General features: G+C 38.5%; 1 protein-coding gene across 1 annotated transcript in view; it reads right to left on the bottom strand.

Moving 5' to 3' along the window:
* Positions 1-22,258, bottom strand: part of LOC126298423 (metalloendopeptidase OMA1, mitochondrial-like) — a 123,141-nt gene extending 100,883 nt beyond the window's left edge. The window contains exon 1 of the mRNA XM_049989752.1: positions 22,067-22,258. The gene's annotated coding sequence lies outside the window, so the exon portion shown is untranslated. The remainder of the gene's footprint in view (positions 1-22,066) is intronic.
* Positions 22,259-23,059: the final 801 nt, after the last annotated feature.

The raw sequence follows: 23,059 nt of genomic DNA, 5'->3' as shown, positions 1-23,059 counted from the left end.
TGGGAATATAGTTTACATTTATGGCTTCAGCTGCTGTTGAGGAATACTGTCGGCACTTTCCGACACATCAAATTCCAGATTTTAGAGTGTTTACCAGAGTTTTCAGCATGTTGCATGAAACAGGTATTCTCTTAAGTCTCCATTTTTCTTCTGAAAGTATAGTTCAACAACCTGTGCAGAAACAGCAACACACTGTTGAAATGGCAAAGCATAGTCCTACTACCAGCACACCACGACTTTCTGCACATATCAGTATCCCAGAAAACAGATATGCCAAACATTAAATTCTTAATACCCATTACACATACAGTGTGTCCACAATCTTCACACTGGTGACGATGCCACATTACTTAAATTTTGTCGCTGCTTAAGTGACGGTCATCATTTGCTTCCATTAGCACTATTCACCGATGAAATCATGTTAACACAGAATGAAACCAACAACACAACTAAGTAAGCACCAATAGTCGCAGGAAAATCCACATGCTACAGTGGAAACCAATTTCCAAGATCGTTTTTCAATCAACTTTTGGTGCAGTGTGATCAGTAACATGTTGATAGGTTCATTCATTTTAGAAGATTAAATTAAGGGGCAGCATTACTTGTATTTTTTGGAAATTTTTTTGCTGAATACATTCAGTACATTACTTGGACCACACAAACTGCAATGCATTTCTAGCACAATAAAACCCCTTAACGTTTTACCAGACACGAGAAGGAACATCTCAACTGCATTTATCCACATTGTTGGATCCGTTGTAGTAGCACACTTACCTGGCCAGACCTTACATCATTAGATTTCTGGTTATGGGGTTGGATGAAGTCTGAGGTATACAAACAAAAGGTGAATACATTAAATGAAGTGCTTGGTTGCAAAATGGACACTTCTGCCACCATTAGGGAATGTGTAGAGGCACTCAGACAAGCAACACAACACATTCTCTCAAGAGAGCATATATGCATTTGAACTTGGAGGTAGGATATATGAACATTTATTGTGAACTGAACAGCAGCTGTTATCCGAGATGTATGATAATGCTTAGAGACGAATATGTTAAAAACATGTATTTTTCAATTGATACTTGTAAAATACACATTGCATATGAGTACATATGAAAAAAACCATTCAGAATAGGGCATATGTCCATATGAAGGTTTTTGCTCCAAGGGATCATTCGTATCATATCCCCGTATATTGATCATTCCTTTGTCTAATCCCTGTATATTGACCATTCCTCCTGGGATACCCTGTAGATGTAGACAATTATATTTTCATCATCCAGTAATATCATCTCCATTTTGATGAAGTATGCAACTCATAGTAAGCATGGTTTCAACAAATGGAAGAAATATTGTCATGTAGCCACTGGAGCCTTGTACTGAACATAAGAGAAGTTTCATCAATGAAAGGCAAAACTTAATTTTGAAAGCAGGTTTACTACATGAACACAAAACAAAGCACAAAAAGATCTTACTGCTTCTTGAACAGTGAGTGTGATGTCAAATTTTGTATGATCATTAAAACGTTCTTCTAATGCTAAGTAAGTAGAATTTTTGTATATGAAACTGTTAATGGCAGCAAGAATTCAGAAATGAATCTGGGACCTGCACACTGCCAGATTCCAGCTCCAAGAGTTACACAGCACTGAACAATTCACCCACTGCAGCATTATTCCCCCTCCTGGGAAAGAATGGCCTGCCTTTCAGATGCTTTTCAGAATCACCTAAAGAATTATGGTTCTGGATTCTGTCAATTATGATCGCTACAGCAATGTGATAGCATCCTAGTGTTCTAACATTTTCACACCATTATCATAACATCTATGGCAGCCCATTCATCCAGGCTTATCAGTCAGACAGTAGGTCTTCTGGAACTTTACATCAAAAGTTCTCATTATCAGTTTGTGGCTTAGGACTGTAACAGGACATGATTCTACTTCTGTCTTCTTCAAGTCATAAATGACATCTAACAAGCAGTGCAGGATTCAGTATGGACTAATGAAAACGTTTAGGGCTTTTCTCACAGCCCATCTTCCAACAGTGTACAAAAAAATTCATAAGAAGTCACCTCATCAGTATCTTTTGACTTATTTGGCATTATAACACTCCTGGTCATTAAAGTGTTTGTCTAAGATCTATATGTTTATCACCTGTCTTGTTTACTCAGTTCTGGTGATAATTTGTTTGATGTAACCATTCTGAATATCTTCAGGTCAATATGAGGACATACAATCAATTTCAATTTCTGCCAAAACCTTAGAAAATGTTAATAGTGGATATTTGTCAGTGGATGGTAGGCAGCTTTCATGCCAGAAGCAATACTGCAAAATGGAATTACCTGTTTTTATGAAATACAACATTTTTATCACTTATGCTTTATTGCAATTTGTCTTATTACAATTTTTATTTCCAGATAGTCACATTTATATTTTCAGATTACTAATTTTGAGTGTAACATGTGGTCATTTTCAGAGCAATGTGTCCTTTGACAGAATCAAAACTAGTAATCTAAAAATATAAATTTAATTTTACCTGAAAATAAAAATACTTTTAAGGAATCACCTCTTACACTACTTTTGACTGAAAGTTTTATATTTCATGATTACAAATGGTTCTCAGTACTTCACTTCTGTAAGAAACTTGGTGACTCATGCTGCTTGGGCAATCCATATAGCATTTGCAATAGCATAACAAGTAAGATAGTTAAGCAGTACGCATGTGACAGCATGCACAACTAGTATGTTTCATGTATAAAAATGACACTTTCCAGTGGCCTACCTCAGGGTCTATTGGTGATAAAAAGATAAGGAGAACTGTTTTGAATAGCCCTTGGACTAGGGACCATTTGTATACCCAACTGGAGGATTGTCTTAGTGTGACTATCCTACAGAACAGGGTCGAAGTATGAGTATTACATATTTCCTACTGTTTAAGCAAATGGAGCAAATCAGTCGGTTCTTTTTGCATTTGATATGGTCTACTGTGGGCTTGATGGGACTTATGGAGGCACCATTAGTTCACGAGCGGTCCCTCGGAAAACCCCACAAAAAGATTTTTCTTTTCTATATTTTCACCATCATCAATGGACCGAAACTCAGTTGAGGCTCTAAGATGACTATGCAAAGCAAATAGCTGAAATTTTTACCATGTACTCCTCAGATCCCACTCTTTAATAACCTTGAAAATTTTCTTGATAGCTTTATCAGTTTCCAAGGTACAGAAGTTCAAAGTTGCACTACTTCTACATGTGCAATCCACTATGAGGCGAAATCTAAATAATAGACAACTTGCTCAAATTTTAACAGTATATTTTCGAGGCATTTATTTACAAGAGCCATCTCCCTGTCTTTAAAAATCTTTATCCATTGTCAAGAAATGTACTCCTCAGATCCCACTCTTTAATAACCTTGAAAATTTTCTTGATAGCTTTATCAGTTTCCAAGGTACAGAAGTTCAAAGTTGCACTACTTCTACATGTGCAATCCACTATGAGGCGAAATCTAAATAATAGACAACTTGCTCAAATTTTAACAGTATATTTTCGAGGCATTTATTTACAAGAGCCATCTCCCTGTCTTTAAAAATCTTTATCCATTGTCAAGAAATGCCTCAAAAACTTGCTTTCTGAGTACAAAAACCCAGCCACCGATTCAGAGACAGCTATACACAGCAAATCACTGTAATTTTTACAATGTATTCCTGAGATTCTGATCTCTAACAACCATGAAAATTTTCTTAATATCTTTATTTCCAAGATCAGATGTTCAAAGTTACCCTACTAGTACATCTAAAATATGCACATAAAATCCAGTGCAAGGTGAAAATGTAGCTTATAAAGTGATGTAGCAAAGAGAAACGTGCTGTAAAGTGTTCCGTTAGAACCTGGGAAACCCATGCTGTAGCAGTGAAGCACATGCCAAACTTTTTTGTACAAAAAATCCTATCTGAGGTGAAAAATTAGTTTTCCATTATTTCAGTTTCACATATGTAAATTATTTAAATTTTACTGACCAATACATTTCTTTTCATATGAGTTACATGCCTTTCTGGAGCAGGGTAATGAAGGGAACCAGCAGAAAATGCACACTAAAATGTGAATATCTTCCTGTTTATTTAAAAGAATACCTGCAAAATGGGTTAGCAGCTACCTTATTCTACCTGCTTCAGCACCTTTAAAAATGTTCTCAAAAATTTTGGTGTGCAAACATTGGTTGGTTGGTTTAAAAGCAGGAGAAGGGACCAAACTTGTTCCTAATAAAACAATACCACAAGAATGAAGGGAAGGCAACGAACACTAAAAGGAACAAAAAAGGACAAGAAAACAACAGAGAGATGCTAGAAACGGAAGCGAATAAAACATGAAAGCAGATTACAGTGGCTGTCCAACCACGAGAATAAAAAGGGAAAGCCAGCCACTCTGCAACACCCTAAAAGCACTAGGGTGGAGGACACAGAGGGACAAAGGACATGCGCTAAAAACTACATAGAAGTATAAAACCCACTCTCACGGATAAAACTTAAAACTAAAGCTGCTGTGGAGGCATTGTCACCCAACACCGAAGGCAGGGTGCTGGGAAAGTTAAAAGTCTACCGCAGAGCAGCTAAAAGTGGGCAGTCCAGCAAGAGGTGGATGACTGTCATTTGGGAGACACAGCAACACTGAGGTGGGTCCTCGCGACGTAGTAGGTAACCATGCCAGGTATGGCCAATGCGGAGCCGACAGAGAACAACTGATTCCCTGCGAGAGGCCTGCATGGAAGACTTCCACACATTCATAGTCTCCTTAATGGCACACAGTTTGTTGCGCGTGCTGTTATGCCATTCCATCTCCCAAAGCCGGAAAACCCTGAGGTGTAAGACAGAATGCAGGTCAGCTTCAGAGATGCCTATCTCCAGAAGCGGTTTCCGCGTCGCCTGTTTGGCCAGCCTGTCGGCAAGTTCATTGCCAGGGATTCCGACGTGTCCTAGCCTCCCCACAAACACCATGGAACGGTGGGACTGTTCCAGGGCATAGATGGACTCCTGAATGGATGCTACCAGACGGTGGCAAGGGTAGCACTGACAGATAGCTTGTAGGTTGCTCAATGACTCAGTACGCAGGAGAAATGACTCCCCAGGGCATGAGTGGATGTACTCAAGAGCACAAGATATGGCCACCAGCTCTGCAGTGAAAACACTGCATCCAACTGGCAAGGAGTGCTGCTCAATACATCCTCCATGAACATATGCGAAGCCTACGTGACCATCAGCCATTAAGCCATCGGTGTAAACCACTTCAGAGATCCACAACACGACAAGAATCGAGAGGAAGTGACAGCGGAGAGCAGTGGGGTTAATGGAGTCCTTAGGGCCATGCAAAAGGTCCAGACAAAGCTGCAGCTGAGGAATACACCATGGAGGCATACGTGAACGGACCGCAAGTAGAGGTGGTAAAGGGAAGGACTCCAGCTCGGAGAGAAGGGACCGCACGCGAACCGCAATCGTTAGCCCCAATCTGGGCCACCGCTGTGGGATATGGACTGCCACGGGTGGGAAAAGGAGACGGTAATTTTTACACACGTCTGATCTGCAGCGGAGGGACACCACCTCCAACAGTAAGCCAGTCACTAGACTCATCCTAAAAGCTCCTGTTGTTAATCAAACCCCACAGTGGTGCACAGGGTTGAGTAAATGCAATGCTGAAAGCTCTACCGAACCATAAATCACACTCCCATAGGCAAATCAGGATTGGACAAGGGCTCTGTAGAGCTGCAGCAGTGTACAGCGATCTGCAGCCCAATTGGTGTTGCTCAGGCAACAGAGGGCATTGATGTGCTGCCAGCAGTTTTGCTTAAGCTGATGAAGATGAGGGAGCCAAGTCAATCGAGCATCGAAAACCCATCCTAGGAACTGATATGTCTCCACTACAGTGAGTGGATCGTCATGAAGGTAAAGTGCAGGTTCCAGATGAACAGTATGACGCCGACAGATGTGCATGACGCACGACTTTGTGGCTGGAAACTGGAAGCCGTGGGCTAGAGCCCATGACTGCGCCTTGTGGATGGCTCCCTGGAGGCGCTGCTCAGCAACAACAGTACTGGAGCAGCAGTACCAAATGCAAAAGTCATCTGCATACAGAGAAGGTGAGACGGAGGGCCCAACAGCTGCTGCTAGACTGTTAATGGCCACTAAAAATAGAGAAACTCACTACAGAGTTCTGCAGGCCTCCATTCTCCTGGATATGGATGGAACTATGGGAGTCACCAACTTGGACACGGAAAGTATGGAGTGACAGGAAGTTTTGGATAAAAATCGAGAGTGGTCCCCGGAGACCCCACTCATATAATGTGGCAAGGATATGATGTCGCCAAGCGGTGTTGTATGCTTTATGTAAGTCAAAAAAGATGGCAATCAGGTGTTGGCGTCTGGAAAAGGCTGTTCAGATGCAGACTCGATGGACACAAGATTATCAGTGATAGAGCGACCCTGGTGGAAGCCACCCTGACATGGAGCCAGCAAGCCACGTAATTCCAGGACCCAACACAACTGCCGACATACCATATGTTCCAGCAGCTTAAAAAGAATGTTGGTGAGGCTGATGGAGCAATGGCTATTCACATCAAGCAGGTTTTTACTGGGTTTGAGCACTGGAATGATGATGCTCTCCCGCCATTGCGATGGAAAGATGCCATCGCACCAGATCTGGTTGAAGATGATGATAAGATGTCGCTTGTAGTCAGATGAGAGATGTTTAATCATCTGGCTGTGGATGCCATCAGGCCCAGGAGCTGTGTTGGGGCAATCAATGTGCAAGGGCACTGAGGACCATTTGTGTTGGTACATAACACGCCATTTATGGTAACACCAGGGACAGCTGTTGGGACCTGGTACCCGAAAAGACGTTTGATCTTTGCCTAGACTTGGGAAGGTGACATGTGGCACCAAATGGTGGAGACTTATCTCTCCAAACACTCCTCCTTCCATTGTTTGATAAGGTAGCAAACACGGGCACCAAGCCATTTAAAGGCTATGAGATGCTCCAGGAAAGGGTGCCGCTTATGCCGCTGTAGAGCTCGCCAACGCTCCTTAATTGCTTCAGTGACTTCTGACAACCACCAAGGGACTGCCTTAAGCCTCAGGCACCATAAAGAGTGAGGGGTCACATTTTCTGCCACAGAAACAATTGTGCTAGTCACCTGCTCAACCATCACATCGATGTTACCACGTGGGGGAGATTCAGCAGTGACAGCAGAGGTGAAAGTTCCCCAGTCCGCCTTGTTCAAAGCCCATCTGGGGAGGCGTCCGTGTGCCTGATGCTGGGGCAGTGACAAGAAGATGGGGAAGTGGTCACTACCACACAGATCGTCATGTGCTCTCCAGTGGATAGATGGAAGAAGTCCTGGGCTGCAAATCAATGGCCAAGTAACTACTATGAGCCACACTCAAATGTGTGGCGGCCCCAATATTTAAGAGGCAGAGGTCAAATTGTGACAGTAAAGTTTCGACACCTCTGCTCAGGCCAGTATGCATGGTACCACCCCACAAGGGGTTATGGGCATTAAAATTTCCCAGAAGTAGGGAAGGTTTAGGGAGTTGTTCAATCAGTGCAGCTAATATATTCAGGGATACTGCACCATCTGGAAGAAGATATACATTGCAAACAGTTACTTCCTGCGTCGTCGTCATTCTGACAGCCACAGCTTCAAGAGGGGTTTGAAGGGGCACATGTTCACTACAGACCGAGTTTAGGACATAAACGCAAACTCCACCTAACACTTGATTATAGTCGCTACGGTTCCTGTAATATCCCTTATAGCCACGGAGTGCAGGGGTCCGCATTGCTGGGAACAAGGTTTCCTGGAGGGCAATGCACGTAGCAGGTGTAAAGCTTAGCAGTTGCCATAGCTCAGCCAGGTGGTGGAAAAAACCGCCGCAATTCCACTGGAGGATGACATCTTGAGACTGGGAAGACATGGAACATTCAATGAGGCAGTTTACGCTTCAGAGTTAGCTGCTGCCACTGATATATTGCCTGAGCAGTCTATATCCATTGTGCCTGAGGGTCTGGCGAGATCTAGGTCTTCAGCGGATGCCAAAATCTCCACCCTATCCTCAACCGCAGAGCTTGTAGGTAGTGGCGGTGTGTGTGCAACTGCAATTTCCTTGGTCTTAGGGGTTTTCTTTTGTTATTTCTCTTGCTGCTCCTTGGGTTTCCCTGGCTGAGAGGACTTCACTGGCTCAGTCTCTGGGACTGAGGATGAGGTGAAGCCCTACGATAAGCTGCTTTCGGGCTCTTCAGCCACTGGTGGGTGTCATCTTTCCCACTAGAAGAAACCTGTGGAGGGAGTGACCCAAGGGGACTCCTTCCTAGCGAGAGAAGCTGAAGAAGACTTGTGCTTCTCCGGCTTATGTGCAAACTTTCAGGCATTTTTATGCCGAGAGAGAGAGAGAGAGAGAGAGAGAGAGAGAGAGAGAGAGAGAGAGAGAGAGAGAGAGAGAGAGAGAGAGAGAAAGAAAGAGAGAGAGAGAGACAGAGAGAGAGAGAGAGAGAGAGATAGTACCGGTGGAACATAGCTGACAGTGACAGACCAGTTCCAGGAAAAGAGTGAAGAGGACAGTGCCAGGGGTTGAGAATAAAGAGAAAGAGAAAGTGGAAATGGGTGAGAGCCTGTGATCATGAGAGACAGAGTATATGACTATGACAATTAGTATGAGGAAGAGAGAGATAGTGACAGTGAAAAGAGATAGCAGCAGTTGGAAGAAAGGAAGAAATGAAATATTAGCAGCAATAGACAGCAAGATGGAGATAGTGACAGTGGAAGGAGACTGGGCTGTAACAAAGGAGACACTGACAGAGACACACACAAAGAGTTAATGACAATGAGACGGGCTGAATGAGTGAGAGAGAAATGGTAATTGTGAGTGGACGGGAATGAGTGAGTTACAGCAATGGGCTAGCAGGTGTGAGCAAATTACAGCTAGGGGAGCTTATGGGAGTTTGAGGCGAGTTGTATGTTTAAAAAAGTGTGACTATTTTTGCATGCCAAAATTTTTGAGAAAATGTTCAAAGGTGTGAGGAAGGTAGAATGTGGCAGCCAGTACCCCATTTTTCAGTCAGAGTCTCTTAAATTAAGATATTTACATGTTTTGTGCTCTGATAGCAGCATTTGTCCACTAGTGCACAGTATCATGCATTCATTCCCATTTGTCAACTTGCAGAACCTCAACATTTTCTATACTGCTTTGTCAACTTATAACCAAAATATGATTATATGATGTATCTTCACATAAATATGATTGGCTTAAAGAATTTTTGGATTATAAGACTTAGTATGTTATACAGGAAGAGGAAATGTTCAACAGAAATAAAAGTAACATCAGTTTCCTGCAAAGGAAGACAAGTTGCACTGGTAATGTCCTCTATACACAGAAAAAAATTATCAGATAGGCTTAGACTGTTCCCATGAAAGGCTGTTGTCCACAGAAAAGAATCACCACTAGATAATCATACAGAAATGCAGAACATAATTTCCATGTCATGTGATTAATAGCAACCCTCCAAAATGTGGATACATGCAAGTTAATGGCCATAAGAAAATGAACCCAGTAGCATCCAATACAATGTTAGTGGTAACTTCTGGACTGCCACACATTGTTTTCATATTCAGGGGCTGTACTCGGAAATGGCATTTAATAGGGGTAAATCAGTGGTAAGGTGAATGGAGAACTACACAGATTTGTTTGGAGAGGTCTAGGAAATACCACTGTAATTCTGATGGAATTTGAAGTGCTTGTCAAGTAAGTATGCTAGTAGAGCTTATCCATCAAACAAAATTCACAGACAAGCTGCTACAATCTTAACAGGTCAATACAGCTCATGCAAAAGTGTAATAGGCTAAATCAAACAATGGAAAATCCAGGATAGAATGTAAAAATATTACAAAAATTATAGCTGAATAATAGTCTAGACTGCTTACGAATTATTATTTACTGCATTACTTCATAACATGTTTTGGCTACTGTCTTCATCAGATCGAAACAAAGTTCTGAAACATGGTCAATGTAAGAGTGAGGTAAAACCTATGGCCCAATAAATGGATCATAAGTCCAACTGAGTCACTGTGCTGTGGTGTAGTATTACAGTAAAAGAGACACTCTCCTGAACCTTCTACACTAAGAGTTTTATTGGATGCCCTACAACTCTGTAGTCATACATTCAGTGGTTCTTGCATGAAATTTGTATGAGACACTGGTCACAGTGACTTGCTGGCCCTTTTAAGAAACCCTGCTGGTAAAAGTTGGTCTAAAATTAGGAAGTAGCCGTGGTTGACATCACCACTACATGAGGACATGAAATGAGAATATTAAATGTCATCCCAAGTTTAAAGATTGAATGTATCCTCAATTCTATTCAATCTTTGTGATTTAGTTCAAATCTGTAGTTCATGTTACAATAAATAGACATATCAACATTTACAGAAAATAAACAAGAAATTTTAGTTATCCGAAGCAGTCATAAGCTGCTGTCAGGTGCACATGAAAAAAATTTTATGTTCTACACAATAAAAAGCCTCAGCAAGGTTATAGAAGAACCAACAAGACTTTCTCCAAGTTTCATTTTGCCAGAACTTCAGTTATGAAATTAAAAAAAAAAAAAGAAAAGAAAAAGAAATGCTTACTGTTGAGAGAAGCCTTGTGGAAGCTGAATTGAGAGATTGTTGACATATTACAGATAACTTTCTCAAAACTTTTGTATAAAAATATTAAAACTGCAAAAATTAGAAGCTGTGAAATATTTGTAAACAAATATTCTGTGCTTGTTTACACTTTTACAAAAGGGCATTACAAATACGCGTTGCAGTCTGTCAGAAAATGCCACTGGGTTGTTAACTGGGGGCACAGATTTGTGATAGCATGTCACATGAAATGTAGCACATGAATTTAATGCTTTGTCAAAAACACCCTTATAACTGGAATCAATACTGTTATTTCATTAATAAATGGTTTCTATGCTATTTTAGAAGGTTTTGTCGAAGAAACTGCTACCTGCCTATGCTCTCTGCAACATTACAGCTAATTCAACTTGAAGCTTCTCTACAATATGATGGAATGCATTTAGCCTAGAGGCTAGACCGTCATTCTATAAGTGAAAAGAATTTTCAGCATGCAGCTATCAATTATGTTTACTTTTCATACCGGCTTCAGAGAATTACAGCTGGATTTTCTCAATCCAAATAATTTATTTAAAATATTAGGGTTTTCCAAGTACTACACTAATAGCACATCACAGTAATGAATCATCAGTAATTAAAAAGAGTAAAACACCTTCAAGAAACTGCATATGTTGATCCCAAATAGGCACCATACACAAGAATGACATTTAAAAGATTAGATATATGAGTGACAGATGATGTTTACCTCCATCTCCCCACCCCCACGATTGTCAAGGGACTGAACCTCATTTACACCGTCATTTTCATGTTTATTACATAATAATAGTTCACATCAGTATTGCATTTTTCCTTTTTATTATATGGTGTAGGACTGCACAGTATTAATTGTAATTTAAATTCAGTTCTCAATAATAGAAGGAAAGAATAACTAGTGTTAAACATCCCGTTGATAGTAAGGTCATCAAAGATTGATCACAAGCTCTACTTGGTGAAGGATAGGGAAGGAAATAAGCTGAACAGTATGTTTCACTATTATTATATGACCCTCTTACTATGTTAAATCAAGTATTATGGGCTTAATATCCAGTTCATTAAATACTGCAGAACCTATAAACTGTCCCTGGCAGTCATGCTTTGTCCTTGAAAACAATGTTACTGTGAGGTATTGGCCAAAGCAATTATAATTACATCAGTAATTATAAATCTATACAGTAAAAAAATTTTGGCATAAAATCTCCATAAAAGCCACCATGTATCCATGATTGCCCAATTACTTTTGCTAAATATTAACACACTTGACAAGTGGCTGGTATGGATTGGAACATACCCTTCTAGCAGTGGTTTGTTCTGGAAACAATTCCTAGACTGTGGCTGAGCTATTTATCCACAATATCCTTCCTAGAGTGCCAATCTCACAAGGAGTACAGGAGAATAATTGAGAAGTTTGGAAGGTATTAGAAGAGGTACTGCTGGAAGTAAAGCTATGAAGGTAGGTCACAAATTGTGCTTGGGTAGCCCAGTTGCTAGAGCACTTGCCTACAACAAGCAAAGAGACCAGGTTTCAGTCCTAGTCCAACACATGAATTTGATATGTAAGTTGGTAATTAGAGCATACTTCACTAATGTGAAAATTATTTCTGGAATATAATTACCTATAACACACTTGAACATTTCAGCCACAAATAACAAAAAGTCTTACATTTGCTTTTAAATGGTTTACCATTTATGAACTCCCACATAATCCAACCAAACCATGCTACATTCTCTTCCAATTATGAGCGGATGTACAAATTTTATTGGGTAAAACTTTTAGGTACTCACATTAATTGCAAAGTACCATTCACACCTGGAATAACTTACCTCTGGTATCGTATCTCATGCACAAACAGTCATGGTGAACAATGACTATCTTCAGGTGTCTATTGTGCGCTATTCTGTTCCTATATTTCATTGGACACGTTTGTTCGAGACAATCCTTACACATTAACATTTCCATTGCATGAAAAAAAGTCTTTGAAAAATTGTCTTTTTTTTTACCCAGCTCTTAGCATTTATGATAGTTAAATTGAAGATTAAGTACAGAAACTCTCACCAAGTGAATCCACGAAGACTTTACAAAGAACTCTGCTGAGTCCATGCCACTATTTTTTTATTGTATTGACAATATAAGGAAATGTATAGATTGCAACTCACAATAAAGATGACCCCTTGAGGTGCAGACAGGCACAATGAAAAGACTGTCACACATTTAGCTTTTGGCCAAAGCCTTCTTCAGAAAGGCAAGAGAGATACACATTCATTCACACAAGCAATCACACCTCATGCACACACACTGCTGCCAGTCCAAGCTGCCAGAGATGGTTGTCATGTGTGTATGAGGTGTGTTTGGTTTGTGTGCACGCACACGTGCTTTCCTTTCCTGAAGAAGGCCTTGTGCGAAAGCTAAATGTATAGCAGTGTTTTCATTGTGTCTGTCTGCATTCAACATGTCACCTTTCCTTATATTGTTGATATTACAATCTGTAGTTTTAATTGCTTTAAGTTTTTTTTATATGCATGATAATGACATTACCACAACCATTTTTCTTTTACTTTTAGTGATTAATGTATTATGTACTATATTATTAAGGACCAATGACAAAGCAAAGTTATGTGCAAGATAAACAATAAATAATGTATTTTATGTACAATCTTAGATTGCTTAAAGTGAATTCTAGGATGGCATTGTTGAAGAGCCTGCACAGGATTTCACCCATTGAAACAGCATAATTTTTATGATTATTATTATTATTATTATTATTATTATTATTATTATTATTATTATTATTATTATTAGTGTTATCAGTGTTGGGGCACAACAGATTGGCCTTGAGTACCTGTGGGCAACCCCAGTATTCACCTTAGGCAACCCTGGAAAACCTAAATCTTGATGTCATACATGTGTTTGAATCTCGCTTCTTTTAAATGCAGGCATATTACTCAGTTTTAATTGTGTGTATATAAAATCACTGTTTATAACTGTCCCACCCCCACACAAAACATTGTTTTATTTTATTACTTTATATTTAAAATTATGGGCCTGTTAATTAAAATTTTTATGATTCTAACAGCACATGCTTTTAATTGTGCACGTTTTGTCATTCTGCCTCTCATGAGAAACTGCTAGGGAAAAATGAGGTTAACAAACATAAGATTTTTTCTACATCTACATCCATATTCCAAACACCACTATGAAGTGTATGGCATAGTGTGTTTCCCATTGTATTAGTTATTAGCACTTCTTCCTGTTCCATTCACATATGGACCACGGGGGAGAATGGCTGTTTAATCATCTCTATGGGCACTTTAATTAATCTAATTTTATACTTGCAACCTTAAGGGAGCGTCATGAAGGGGCTGTAGTATATTTCTACACTCATCATTTAAAGCTGGTTCTTGCTAGTAGGCTTTCTTGGGATGGCTTGTATCTATCTTAAAGTATTTACCAGTTTAGTTTCTTCTGCATCTACGTGAAACTCTCCCGGAGATCAAACAAATCTATGAACATTCATGATGTCCTCCTCTGCATACATTCAAAATTCTCCATAAATCCTATTTTGTAGAGATATATTTGAGTAATATTCTAGGATATAGCCTTTGTAGATTGATTGCATTTCCCTAATGCTCTACCAATGAACCAAAACCTGCCACCTGATTTACCTATGACTGAGCCTATGTGATTGTTTCATTTCATATCCAACAAACTGTTACACCCATATATTTGTATGAGTTGACCAATTCTAATTATGAGTCATTGATATTTTAGTCACATAATACTATTTTTTTTTCCGCTTTGTGAAATGTACATTTTAACATCTTCAACATTTAAAGCAAGTTGCCAATCTTTGCAATACTTTGAAATCTTATCACGATCTGACAGAATTTTTGTGCAGCTTAAAAGACAGTATTTGATTATACACGACTACATCATGTGTGAAAAGTCCAAGGTTACTGTTAACATTATCTGCAAGGTCATTAATATACAATGCGAACAGCAAGGATTAATGCACACTTGAAGGTACTTCTTCATCTGTCAATAACCCTCCATCCAAGATAAAATGCTGCAGTCTCCCTGCCACGAAATCATCAATCTAGTCACAAATTACACTCAGTACCCCATATGAACATACCTTCGATAATAAGCACAGGTGTGGTACTGAGTCAACTATTTGTTGGAAATCAAGAAATACTGCATCTAACTGGCTGTCTTCATCCATGGCTTTCAGGATGTCAAGTGAGAAAAGTTCAAGTTGGGTTTCACATGATCGGTGTTTTCGGAATCCATATTGGTTGGGATGAAGGACGACATTCTGTTCAAGATACCACATTATGTTTTAGTTCAGAATGCATGTTAAGATTCTACAACAAATGGATGTCAAGGGTACTGGGCAGTAGTTCTATGGATAATTTCGGCTAATCCTCTTACAAGATTGTGATTTGTGCTTTCTTCCAGCTTCTGGGGATGGTTTTTCACCTGAGGAGTCTACAGTAGATTATGGTTCAATGAGGAGTTAACTCTGCCACAAATTCAATATAGAACCTGCCAGGAATTCCACTGGACCTGGTGTCGTGTTCAGTTTTAGCAGTTTAATCTGTTTTTCAACACCACTTGACTAAATCTGTATCACTCATATATGCAGTGGTCAAGAATTAAAGTGGAGCAATACTCCTGGATTTTCCTTTGTAAAGGAACATTTGTAAATGGAATTCAGCATTTCTGTTTTTCCTTTGCTACCCTCAGTTTCATTTGCTGTCATCCACATGGGTCAAGAACTAGTCTTGGAATGATTAATAGCCTTCACACACAACCAGAACTTCTTCAGGTTTGGTGACAGATTCTTTGATATTATTCTGCTATGACAATCGCCGAAGGCTTGAAGCATAGCCTTCTCGACAGCCAAATGTTTTTCATCCAGAAACTCACTATCCATGACACTATGCTTTACTTTACACCTATCATGCAGTACACACAGTATCTTTACAAGTTTGCTTACAGTTCCATCATTAACTGTTCTACTGGGTACACATCTATCAAGTGCATGGTCAACTATTCTTCTAAACCTAACCCACAGCTCTCCGTTCTCCCCTCCAAAGCTAAATGTTTAGAGTTATTCACTGGGATACGACACTGCTGCTGTTCACTTGTTTGCTCACCATATAAATCATTTTACTTGTTTTAGTTGTCCTTTGTACTTCAGTGATCATTGTTGCTACATCTGCCTTACAGTCACTGTTACCAGTTTTACTGTGGACCTAATCAAAGGGGTCAGGTGTCTTTGTTGCAGTAGATTTAACGTATTTCCATCACGAATGGGTTTCTGAACATTACTCTCATTATTTTTCAGAGAATGCATTTTGCAATGAGTCACAGGATATTTGTCTCCTGTCACAAACACCACTTACAAAACTGGAACTTTTGCCAAATGACTGTTGGATGATTTATGCCTTCTCTGATGATGACAGTGCAATTGGTGAAGTTACATCTGGAGGTTAGTCTGGTTGTTGATAGAAGGATCTGATAACAAGATTATGCTCACCTTTATTAATGAATCCTGCAGATAAAATCTCATGTTCAGTTTCAATTTCTGTCTCAATGGATTTGAGTTTCTTGTCTACTGTGAAAAATACACTTCTATTTCCATTTCTATATCATCTCAATACACACTTAAATTTTCCTCAAAAATCTCACTGCTATCAATTTTGGGTCTTAACCACCTTTCTGTAACTAGTATTACATGAGCTCCATTGTTTTTCTAGGAAGCTTTAAACTATGACACTTTGTTCTGAACACTCCAGCAGTTAATCACAACAATTTTAATAGTATCACCTGTAGGTTTTTTTTCTTTTTTATCTTATAGTGACACTTCAAAGCCTCTACAGCTATCATTATCTAGACTTTTTGGAATGCCATCTAATCTAAAAAAAAAAAAAAAAAAAAAAAAAAAAGTGTGCACCCCCACAAAAGTCAACTATCTGGAAAGCAGCCTCTGAAGGTTAAGTGGGGACCCTATTGTTCTCAACCCTGTGATACTTGTCCAGGAAGTCACAGCCTAGCTTGTCGCAGAACCTTCAAAGTCTCTGAATCAGTCTCTCCATTCTGATCAGAAACAGGCAGCCACAATGAGTTCTTGGAGCAACGATGCAAACTGTGAGCTTCACTGAAACTCTCTGATCAAGACTGGTCTTCTCAACCTTCTCTGCCAATTGCTGGAATGATCCATGTCTGACCTTGGAGCCCAGATAACAAGGATCATTTATTCCAATGTGTGCCACAATCTGTAATTGGTTGCACTCTGTTCTCTGAATGGCTGTTGGAACAGGCTCTTCAACACGTTGAATGATGCTCCCAGATATTTACACTGAGTACTCCTGGTGTTTCTTCTCATCCCTTGCCGTCATTTTCCAAAGGAGTACCATTATAGACCGTACATTTGAACTGCTCATGATTAATACACCCTAACCATTTGTATTTGCCTTTTTTTGCCACAGAACACAGTAGGTTTCCCAACAAATGAGATGAGTCTCACTGGCTCAGTTTTTATTTCGGTGGAAGACAGCACCTCAAACTTGTTGGTTAAGGGGATAGTTGATAGCTGTAACAAAACCCCTCAGGTTTTTCCTGGGCCCTGTCTCCCCTGTAAAGGGTGCCTAGCTCAAACACTGACAACGCACTCACAAACAACTGGATAAGTAGTGACAGATTCCACATCTCTACTGGACAAGATAGTATCCACAGGAGAGGTTAATACTTGAGCTATCTTTGGTACCCCTAGTACAGGACTCTGGAGAACTCTCCCAAAACACCCATTTACAGCAGCTTCCAATCATTTGACAGTATTAGGACAATGTCCAACTGCTTACAAATGTCAGCTAACGCATCCCACATTCAAGAACAGCTTCACTGTGGGGCTGCATTGGAGCTGGTGCAATGATTTACTGTTTTCCAGAGCAGTAAACAAATAACTTTGAAACAAGCTTGTTGACACACTATACCATATGAAAAATGATTTGCAATCTTCACTGTCCAAATTACATTCACATATCCTCGAACATCTGATAACCTCAAGATGTGTGTGTGTGTGTGTGTGTGTGTGTGTGTGTGTGTGTGTGTGTGTGTGTGTGTGTGTGTGTGTGTGTGGGCACGCGCGCCACTGCTGATCTCACAATTCAGTTGCTCAAGGGCTCTGTTGTTACTTCTTGCATGAGATCAATGTTTAAGTTACAGAATTCCAACCTAAGAAAGCAAATTCTCAGGGCTGCAATTTTATTTGCTATCAAAAGATAATATAGTACACTGCTACAAGTTTTCTCATGTATTTGACCTCACATTTAAGTTACAAGCAACAAAATTTTGCATTTGGTTGTCACACTTTAAAAAGCTTGTAATAATAATTCTGCCCCTCTTAATTACTGTGATATTCACTCACTTTCAATACTCATAACTGGCAGCAGCAGCAGTGTTATTACAGACAAAATGGGAAACTTGTCTATTTACTACTATCAGAGAGAGAGAGAGAGAGAGAGAGAGAGAGAGAGAGAGAGAGAGAGAAACAGCTTGCTCACTAATTTCTAAGAAATGTATTGGATATGGCTGAACACACAATGTCACTTTTGATTAGTACACAAACTGAAATATACCTTCACATTCCAAATGTTATGTGGACTAACATTTCTGCTAAGGTCATATCTTCAAGCTATATTTGCCCATTGTAATATTACAATGTCTCTCCCATTGGAACTCATTTGTATGAACACTGACATATACAAAAACAAAAGTATTCATGAATATGCTAGAATCCATCAGGTTTGACCATTAATGCTATCAAACACATTGGTGATTACAAAGTCAGTCAGTTTCATGTTCTACAGATCATTTTGTACAATAAATCGCAATGTGGAAAGAGTCATTTTACATTCACATTGCAAATTAATTTTTAAATATGACTGCATGCTGAACATTTATTTTTTGTTAAAAAAAGAAAAGTGAAAAAATAAAGATAGAAACAAAAAGAACAACATACAGATGTGTTAGTAATTGCTACCCACCACCTTTTACACATTACAATAACAGAAATTTTTCTACAGAGTGGAGTTGTCATGGAGAAACTTTTCAGTTTGTTTTTAAATTTAACTTTGCTGCCGCCAGACATTTTATATCTCCCGCTAAGTATTCAAACATTGTAGCTGCAGCATTATACAGCCCTTTTTGTGCTAAACACAACCATAATGTCGAGTAATGAATGTCAATTTTAACCTTCTGGTATTGTAATTATGTATATCACTGCTCCTTTTGAACTGCAGTGAATTATTTACAAAAAAACTTCAGGAGGGAATAAATATGCTATGAAACAGTAGTCAGAATGCCCAACTCCTTAAACACATGCTTACTACATGATTGTGGGTGAGCACCATATATTTCTTACAGCATGTTTTTGACCTATGAAGACTTACTTTCTTAAAGTTGATTTACTCTAAAACGTAATTCCACATGACATTTTTGAATGAAAATATGCAAAATATGTCAACTTACTGATTTCTCTCTCCCTAAGATTTGCAACGATTCTAAGTGCAAATGTGGCTGAACTAAGTTGATTTAGGAGGTAGAGAATGTTCTTTTCCAAGTTTAAATTCTCATCAATATGCACACACAAAAATTTTGAAGTTCCCACCAAATTTATTATTTCCTCACCAGGTGTTACATTTGTCACTGCAGTAGTACCCCTTTTTAAAATTGAGAGGTAGACCATTTGCATAAAATCAGTCAATGATACTTTTGAGAACATTGTTTACCATTCGTTCTGTTTCTGTACATATACCTGGATTAATTACAATACTATTGTCATCTGTAAAAAGAACTAATTCTGCTTATTGTATATTAGATGGAAGATTGTTTTTATGAGAAACAATACTGAACTTAAGACTGAGCCTTGTGCAATCTCACAAGTGATTTCTTCCCAGTTGGAATAACACATCCCAACTATATTGGCTGGATTACTAAGTACTACTTTCTGCATTCTTTTCGATAGATATGACATCCACTGGTTGGCTATACCCTCAAATGCCTAAAACTTCAATTTATCTTCAAGAATACTGTGATTCACACACTCAAATCTTTTTAGATAGGTTGCACAAAATACCATCCAGCACTATTTTACTATTTAATGCATGTAAAATTTTGTGAGTGAACACTGCCATTAGAGAATCTCTTCTTAAATCCAAACAGTAATTTGCTGAGGATATTATTGTTCCTCAAGTGATATACCTTCACAAAAATTTTGGAAAATGTCAGCGGTGAACAACTGTGCAACCACCATGGTGAACCTATAAAATCTGTAAAGCCAAATGAAGTGAATGCATTAAAGATGAAAGGTAAGAGTTAACATTAAATCGAAAACATGGCACAGAACTCACTTTATCAAAGCTCTGTCGTCACATTCATCAAAAGACATGTAAGGAAACTTACTGCTCCTGTTACCATAGTCTACTATCCATCTCATGATTACCCTCACATGATCTATCTTCCAATATGATAGACTACAATAATTTATGGAATGTCTTGTTGATGATACAGTCATTAGAGACAGATATCAAGCTTTTCAAATAAACCAGTCTGTATTTCATGTTAAACATTTCAGGGAAATTATACAAAATCTAGATCTCAGTGACTAGACAGGGATATGAACAGTGTCTCATCCAAATGTGAGTCCAATGTCTGAAACACTGCACTATTTCATTCAGTGAGTAATCCGAAATAAAACTGGTAAGACACAACAGCAGAGTCAGATTTATGACTAAGCATACATCACAGGTCCAGTACACCTATAACATTACACTTTGTGAATACCAATATCATGAAACCAAACTCTTATGATGTATTTATTTATTCATGCACACTTATGGATTTTAAGGCAATCAATAGCATTCTTAGTCACTTAAAACATACTTTACAACGGGGGTTGACACGTTACAAAGCTTAACTACATACAGAATAGTATCAGTCACTGCCAATGACAGTACACATGACAAATGGAGAGAAAGGAAGATAAAAGATTCAGTAAACATTATTTCTCAATTCTGTACAATGTGGTTAATGGTTAAATGTTGAGCTGCATGCTGTTAAGTAGGTAACTTCACATACAGGACAGAATACAACAGTAGAAAATACAAATAGCTTAGAAAGAACATACAATTTTGGTATTTTGAAATGTTAAATAAATAACATCTTTTGAACTATTTTCAAATTTTGATATTCAAAACTTCCAAAAATTTAGACTGTTCTAAGAAATATCTGGAGAACTGCTGGATGAAACTTCCTGACACATTGTTTCAGGATAGAATCTTCTGGTCATCTTCTGGTACATAATCACTCAATATCAAGTTTGGACATATGTTGAAAATAACATTCATAGTTCCCTCCAAAGCAGCCCCTCCCCTCTGCCCATATAGTCAGCTGATTATCTTCAAACCAAGTATTATGTAACTTAATACACACTTTGTTCTGTGGTTATAGTATGCTACACTTTTCCCAAAAATAAGAAATTTGTCTGGATTGAGTCATGCAAACCATTAAGGTACCTGTATTGTAGTGCATGCAATTTAAAACGATTATAAGTAGCAGTGGTCCATGCAATGATCCTTGTGGATCATCTCATGAGATTCGAGACCTATGCCTTTTGGTTACAGTGCTTTCTGTTGCTGAAATTAGTTTTAACGAGGCCAAGTTAAAAATGTCAGTTTAAACACCACAGTGCTTTGCTAGGTAACATCCTATAGGAGGTGGTATGCTGTTGCCTTCGTCCTACAACTGAAACTACTTAGCCAGCCACTTGTGGTGAGTGGGAGTTACAGATAAACATTCTAGATTGACTGGGGACCGAAAACACGAGCTTTAGATCAGTAGTCTGGTACGTTAAGACTGAGTCACATAGGCGTAATTCTATTTTACTCGACTTAACACTGGTATCGTTGTTGATAACCAAATTTTTCGTAACTTCTACCTATACCTAATACTGTCGTAACGATCCTCATTGCACACATGTATTTATTATCGTAATTTTCGATGCAGTCATTTACCCTACATTTGATGGTCGTGTACCATGTATTTAGTCTCTTCAGGTTAATGAGGGTGCTTTATATATACTATCAACATTTTCCCAACTGTTGTTTTTAGTATCAGTTCCAGCAGCTTATTTGTCAGTCATTTTACAAATATTTGGACACGATGAATTGCAAATGCCTCAGAGAATGTTGATAAACTCATCGATTCCACGAGCAGGCGATAAAAATATTTTTTACTTGGCTATTTTCCCTAATTAACACGTCAAAGAAATAGATCGACTGGAAAATTAATTAAACTTTATTATCCAACAACTTACATTTAGGACTTCCACCTATTACTACAGGGAGGAGTGACCAAATGGTAAATCAGATTCAATTCTACATCTTAAACTTCGGTCGTCACAAAATTTCACAAAACATTATTTATTGATGTTCACTAGCAGAAAACATATTAAGACTTGCTTTCGCTCAAAGTCATTCGCTCTCAGAGATATTCACTGTGACAGAATAACTCATTCCTCAGAATAATAGTGTGTGCAAGTAATCAATACCGCATTGACAAGCACCTTAAATTTCAAGAATCAGTGTTTACTTCGAAAAAATTATTTTTGTATTTAGACAGCTGAAGTCAAAAAATTTAAGTAGATAACGAATATTAATTAAGACTGTCTTAACAGCAGAACTACCAAACCTCAAATATTCTCAAACTGATTAACTTAAAATCCTGCTTTCGTAATGTGTAAATACCGAAACAATTTGCCTAATGAACTAATAGAATACTGTATAAACGTTTTATATAATATTGATAATTTTAAGTTATCCAGGAGGTCCGGCATTCTTATTGATTCTTCAGTACATTACCAAGAAAGACAAAATTTTAATCATCGGACTAGACTTTGCTTTGGAGTTGTTCTGTAGAGTTGACTGGTGTGAACACTGTGTTTATAACAATCTGTAGAATTCCTGGATATACTGTAACAGAGGTGTTCGTATTTAAAGTCCAATGTCTCTTGGAAAAATTCAGAAATGGGTTAATAAACTTAAAATAAAATGTGTTAGTTGAAACCAGTGTATAATCGAAATTCCGTGACTTCATTTAAAAATCTGGTTTACAGTAAATTTTTCTGAAGGCACTAGAAAAATAAGCAGTGCATTGGTATTATTACGATCTACAAATGTGACAACACAAATAAGTACTGCTCAAACCATGTATTTCAAATCATTCATTTCTGCTATTGAGTCCCCAAAATCAAATAAATTACAGACTCCAGAAATGCATAAAAAAGGAATTTCAGCAAAAGTAATATGGA

Source organism: Schistocerca gregaria, chromosome X (assembly GCF_023897955.1).
Source record: "Schistocerca gregaria isolate iqSchGreg1 chromosome X, iqSchGreg1.2, whole genome shotgun sequence".
Lineage (NCBI taxonomy): Eukaryota > Metazoa > Arthropoda > Insecta > Orthoptera > Acrididae > Schistocerca > Schistocerca gregaria.
This window is presented reverse-complemented; position numbering and strand designations above follow the sequence as displayed.